The following is a 6821-nucleotide window of genomic DNA, read 5'->3' on the forward strand; positions in this document are numbered from 1 at the left end:
TTTGATTAGTTTGAGACGTTGAAAAAGTTGATTATTTGGGAACCAAAATTTTGAGAGTGGCGCCCTGAATGAGGGTAAATTTACAAGGATAAAGTAGGATAATTTGATTAATATAATCGTCCTAAGCTTGACATAGTACCAACCGAACATGTCTCTAGTCTAAATAGTTAAATTGATAATTGACTTACTCATCAATTCACTCTTCCCCAATTTATTTGTTTAGTGAACCGGGTCACTCTAGACTTCCTTTAGTGTTATTAAATTTCATTAACTAGATTTCATGCCCGGACGTTGCTCTGGTAATACCTTAACAGGGTTTCAAAGTAATACTAGTAATCATATGGCATTGACCTTAGGAAAAAAAATGAATGTAACAGACGTATATAGATATTTATTTGAGTATGATTGTTTTCAGGTAGTCCCAAAGCCGAAAATAAATTCACTTGATTTGACACTATAATAAACTCTTCGACACTACTTCTTCGGTTTTTTTATATATAACTTTCTCACATTTCTAGACACTTACTTCTATCCTCAATATCTCTTAAAATATAAGATTAAGTAGTATGATATGCATACTCATATGAAAGAATTTATCGTAAAATGGTAATATTTTTATAAATTTGAACAAATATAATTTTAAAAATATTAAAGTCAAACGCTTACCTAAAAATGCAAACGTTATATATAAAAAAACGGATGGAGTATATAATAAGCTCTTTAGATTCTGTTCAGATAATTGGCCTCATTCGCATTAAAAAAAATGGGGGTGAAGTCCAATAATTCATCAAAAAATTTATAAAAAATGGTTGACTGAAGTACATAATTATAGTCAATATGTAACTTATTATAAGTCTACACTTCTGAAATTTGAGATCATGTACTGAAAACTAGGTTACATAATTGTACGTATGACTCAAATCTATATTCTCATAAAACGATGCCAATTGCGATAATTTTAATGGCTTCACTGTTCTTATATCATCTTCCACGCTTTTTTTTATATAGGTTACGTCTTTCTTTTATTACAATAATTAAATAGATAATTAATTTGCTAAAACTTAAAAAATAATGACAATCATATTTGCTCAATAGTATATTAGATGATATAACACTTATATTTTCAAATTTAAATAAAAAAATATTTTTAATTTTACAAATATCTTAATATAAGTATGATAAATAATGAATATAATCATATATGTTCATTATTTAAGATGCCATAAACTAAAAGATGCCATAAACACTTTTTACCCGTCCGGCCCTAACCATATTTGACTGACTCGTATTCGGGCCGACTCATATTAAGACTCGATCCGTATCACCCGGCTTAGGAACCGACCCGCCCGACCCATTAAAAAGGTTTAATTGACGCTCATTACCCACTAAATGCACATTGGATAAATAAATGTCTTAAACATGTGAAACTCCGTGTAATTTAATCATGTACATAGGGGTGTAAACGAGTCGAGCTGAGCTCGAGCTCGGGTAGGCTCGGGCTCGGCTCGAATTTTTTAGCTCGAGCTCGGACTCGGCTCGAAGCTCGTCGAGCCTAAAAAATTGAAGCTCGAGCTCGGCTCGGGAAAAGATCAAGCTCGGCTCGAGTTCGAATCGAGCTCGTTTTGTCCTTATATATTTTCCCTTTCTCACCTTTTAAATCTAACTAAATATAAATATTTTTGAAAAATAACTAAATTATAAAATACTAAAAAATATTATCTCATAATATACTTATAAAAATGTCTAAATAACATCTAATTTGAAATAAAAATAATACTACAATATAAAGATTATACAAAAAAAATTTATAAACGAGCCCAAACGAGCTTCTGAGCCGAGCCTTGCTGAGCTCAGGCTCGGCTCGTATTTAGCCAAACTCGGCTCGAGCTCGAGCTCGAGCTCGTTTTGACCGAGCCGATTCCGAGGGCTCAACAAGCCGGCTCATATCATTGACAGCCCTGATGTACACTTAATTAAATACTATTTTATCATAAACTAGTTTTGAACCCCGTGCAATGCACGGAATATTATACCTTAACTATGTAATTTAGGTTATGTTTTTAAAAAAAAAAATTATTCTATATATCTAGATCAAAAGTTTTATTGCTTAATTATGTAATAAGGAACACCCTGAGTAAAGATCATTTCCATTTCCTTCTCTCTATTTCTTGTCAATTTCCTCTAGAAATACTACTATACATACAGTTGTATAATAAGTACTGTACAACCACTATATGTGTAATTTTTCTGTGTTTTCTAAAAGTTTATTTTTTTTATGTTAAGTGTGTGAGTTCAGAAACTTTATTGCTCAGATTCTTTAAAACAAAACTCGAACACTTTAGTACAGAGCTCGGATTCTACACCATAGAACCGGTGGTATAGTCTACTAATTACATTTCATCACACATCCCTATTTAAACTATTATTACTCATTCATCTCATCAGCACTTGCACCGTTAGATTATTTACAAAATATAATTCGGACCGTTTGAAGGAAATGGGAGAAAATGAAGAGAAGAAGAAATAGAGAGGATCTCAATTGCTTCATAATAAAGGTAAAATTCTTTAGCATTCGTCCAACTTATCACAATGTCACGGTGAGGCCATGAAGAAACTTAGTATTATATTTTTGTTTAATTTTCTTAACAATTAAAAAGCAAAATTTTAATAGTTGTTATGCTTTAATTTGTGTTTAATGTTACAACTTTTACCACTTTTTTTTTTAAATATTAAAAATGATGTGACATGCTCTAAGGATATTAAAAATGTGAATGATGAAAGTTAATACTTAGTCTTACCTTTTTATATTATATAGATTATAGGATAAAACTTTATTTGACTTGCGAAATTGATCCTCACGACTCACTGTTAGTTTTATGGATGAACATTTCTATACAAAAACGAAGTTTATATTAAAAGATGTAAATGATATACTTAAATTATCAGCAAAGAGTTAATTTTTTCCATGAAGTAATTGTTCTATTGTCCTATGTATTAGAATTCACCCCTAGTCTCTAGTTGAGCTTTTATTTGTGAAAAATACTCAATCCGTTTCAGTTAATAGTTATCTATTTTCATTTTGGGATGTATCGATGAATAATTATCTATTTTCATTTTTGATAACTTTTTGTATGCCACTTCTCATGTGTCGGTGCGGGGTTAAGTGATTTGTATGGTACAAATTCACTCATATTTATTTCGTTAATCTTTGTGCTAAAAATAATGGATACCAATTGATCGAGACGGAAAGAGTATGAATCATATTCACTCTCTTTTAAGAAATTACAATATTTTGTCAATACTCACACTTTGAAAATGAGTATTTAGTCATTACACTTTGAAATTTCTTCACTCTTTTTTGGTGAAATAGAATTATAGCTCCAATTGTACCTAAACATTATACACCTTATCCTAATGTTCTCAAAGTGTCTCATATTCAACATTATTAAGTCTACCTTTGTACACATTCCAAGTTACAACTCTGCAGAATTTTGTAAATGAATAAATACCAACTGTTTCTACCTCTTCGCGTGCCCCTTCTTTACTTTGTTCTTGGCACCTTCATCTCCCATTTCATTATTCATCATTACTCATTAAGAAATGGATTTGCTATCAATGTGTAGTAGTTTTATAATCAGCGGTTTTAGTCTATTAGAATCTCATGCCTTTCTCTCCCTTCTGGATTAATACATGAAACATATTGTCTACCTTGTGCTTTTGCATACTTACTAAATTCAATTTAATTACTGAGACATAAAATTTTCTATTTTTGAATTTCTAGAATGCTATTCCAAGAAATACTGCGAGATACTGTTTAGGTGATTTTTACCAAGCTGATTGTATCAGGTCAATACGGTCTTACTCGTTGACTATTTGATTGATTGTCTGTATTCGATGCGTAAATAAGGAAATAAAGTGCGTAAAATAAATTGACACGTAAGATTTGGTGACGCGGAAAACCCAATGTGGGAACAACCGCGGGAGGGACGGTACCCTGCCAAATATTGCACTATTCTTGTATAGGAGGATGAATACAATTGAGGCGTAATGTAAATTTTGCTAACACGAGGTATTGTGTGTGTGAGATCTTGAATGAATGGTTGAATGTCCTTCTTTGATTGCTTCCTTGGCTATTTATAGGGTAAAAACCCTAGACGTATCCTACCTCGATTATGGAAAAGAATACAACTTCCATAATAACTCTTTCCCTGTTCGGCCGTCTCCCTCGATTCTCCCTAATCTCCCTGACTCCTCCCTGACTTCTCCCTGACTTCCCTTTCCTAAACTCAGACGCTTCCTTTAATGGGCTTTGGCCTTCTTCCCACGCGTGTGCCGGCCCATTCTTCCTTTCTTGTGCTTTCTCCATCCGCGGGCTCCTCTTTCTCCTATGATCCACTATTTACTAAGTGGGTCTTTCTTATTATGTGATTTTTAGCCCAAACAGTTTGCCCCAAATTTCTTGTGAAGTACGCTTCGAGGTGTCGAGCAAGGAATTTACGTAGTCGACTGCTAAAAACCCTAAGCCGTCATTTGAACTTCTTTTCATGCAAACCCATCATCACTGCCGCCCACCTCCTCTTTTCTCGCACCCTACTCCCTCTTTCCTCCTTTATAACCCCAACTCCCCCCTTTACTTCATTAATTCCGAAATCATTTCCCACAAAAACTCTCCCTCTCTTTCTCTCAAATCCTTAACCTTTCTTCCCTCATCCTTTGCCGGCTTCACTGCTCCACTCTCCGCCGTCCTTCCCACCAGGTATTTTTCCCTCTTTTTCTTTTCTTAATATCCTTTTCCTCTTTCCACCATGGGAAAAACTAGACATTCATCATCGACTTCCACACCCTCTGATCGCAACCCTGACCCGGTATTTCCTTCCCGGGGCCTCTTCACTCACCCCCATGACTGCGACTCTGCCCTGACCCCTGCTGACGTTCCTATGATCAAGGGTTTGCTTGGTCTTGGTGACGGGGTGGATATTGCCATCCCTGAACCATGTCAAAAAGCTGATGCCCTTCGTCCAGGATGGGTTTGCCTTTATTTATACCCATTTAGATATGGTCTTCGCTTCCCTTTTCCTAAACTCGTCCAATACTTCATCTTTACAAACAATTTTGCTATGGCACAAATTTCTGCCACTGTCTGGAGGGTTCTGCTCTACTCATTGGCCGCTTGTCAAAATACTGGCAACTCTATCTCTCTGGGCGATCTGTCCCACATGTATAATATCAGGTCCTTGGGTAGAGGCCAATTCTCACTCAGGGGCTCTGGAGAGGCTCCTTTCAGGCATGTGTCCAAATCCCGAGATGAGAAATGGTTCGAGAACTTCTTCTTTGTGAGGAAGGCTTCTATCCAGCCGCCTGCCGATTACATCTTCGAGAAATGGGTCATAACTTCGAGTAAGTAGCCTCCTTGTCACCTGATTTGTTTATATTGCTGCTTACTAGCTTACTTCATCGTCCTCGTGCAGGTCCCTGCTACCTGACTCGTATCGGTGCCCAGATCCCTGCCCGCAACAAGTTGCTCTGCATCTCTAAATCCGAGAGAAAGTTTCCTGACCTGCTTCCTGGTTTTTCGCCTGCTTCTTCCTCCAACCCACTTCAATCAGCTCACAACATGTCTTCCGGTAAGCTTCCTACAGTCGTTTCAATTTGCACGCAACCTTACTGACAGCTCAATTTTCCTAGCGCCTGAAATGATGTCTGCTTGCAGGTTCAAAAGTTGACCCTTTGGAAGTCATCCTCCAGAGCGCCAAAAGAAAGAGATCCGCTGCCAACCCTGATGTGGCATCTGCCTCCAAGAGGAGTGCTCCTGCTACCTCTTTTCAGACTCCTCCTACTCACTCCAGCTCTGCTAGGCCTGAACCCTTGGAGGTCGATCCGCTGTCTCGCCATCCCCCTACTCCTCCTGCCAGTCCTCGTGCCTCAGCTAGCGGAGGCACCATTGCTCACTTCCCAGAGGGCTTTGGGAACGTTGATAAGGTGCAATGCTGGCCAGAGATCGACCAGCTGCTTTTTCCCCCTCTAAGAGAGGCCTTCTCAGAATTTTCTTCAGAGGAAATGGCTGAGAATGATGTGCACAACGCTTTCATGGTGAGTGATCTTCGTCTTCCACCTGTTCTAAATTTTTACCTTTAATTCCCTGTTAAATTTTAATTTTTCTTGCCCCAGACCCTCCAGTCTGCTCTTTATAACAGGAAGATGATCAACATAGTGCAGACCACCAGCCGTGCCACTAATGTCAAAAACCAAGAGCTGAAAGGGACGATCGCTGACTTAGCACAGCAGCGATCTGACCTAAAGGAACGCGTGGTGGAGCTGAAGGCTGAGCTTGCTGGTGTCAAGAAGAAGTTGAAGGAGGGGGCTGATCAGCTGGCACGTACTCAAGAAGTGTGCAGCACCTTTTCGGATTCCCTCAAGCGTTCCGACGAGAAAATCAGCGAGCTGATCTCCCTAGCCACCAATGTCGTTGCCTATGCTACTTGGCAGGGAAAAATCAGTGGGATGCGTGCTGCTCTTGAGGAGGCTCCAACCCAGCAAGCCATAGAAGAGGAGGAGAGGCAGCTGGAGATGCTATACCCCGCTCAACCTGATCTGAGTGCGCTGATGCCTGAGGTTGGTGAGGTGAATTCTCCTGCGTTGGCTGAGCAGGCTTCTGCTGGAGATGCTGGGTTGCCCCAGGATGCTGTTGACGGAGCTCAGGAAGCTATGGCAGCTAAGGGTATACAAGCTGGTCCGGTACCTGAAACAGAAGGTCAGCAGGCAGAGGAGATGCCAGATGTGGAGGTCATTAATGTGACCGATATTTAAGAAGTTTTTTTTTT

The sequence above is a fragment of the Silene latifolia genome, chromosome 3 (assembly GCF_048544455.1).
Source record: "Silene latifolia isolate original U9 population chromosome 3, ASM4854445v1, whole genome shotgun sequence".
NCBI lineage: Eukaryota > Viridiplantae > Streptophyta > Magnoliopsida > Caryophyllales > Caryophyllaceae > Silene > Silene latifolia.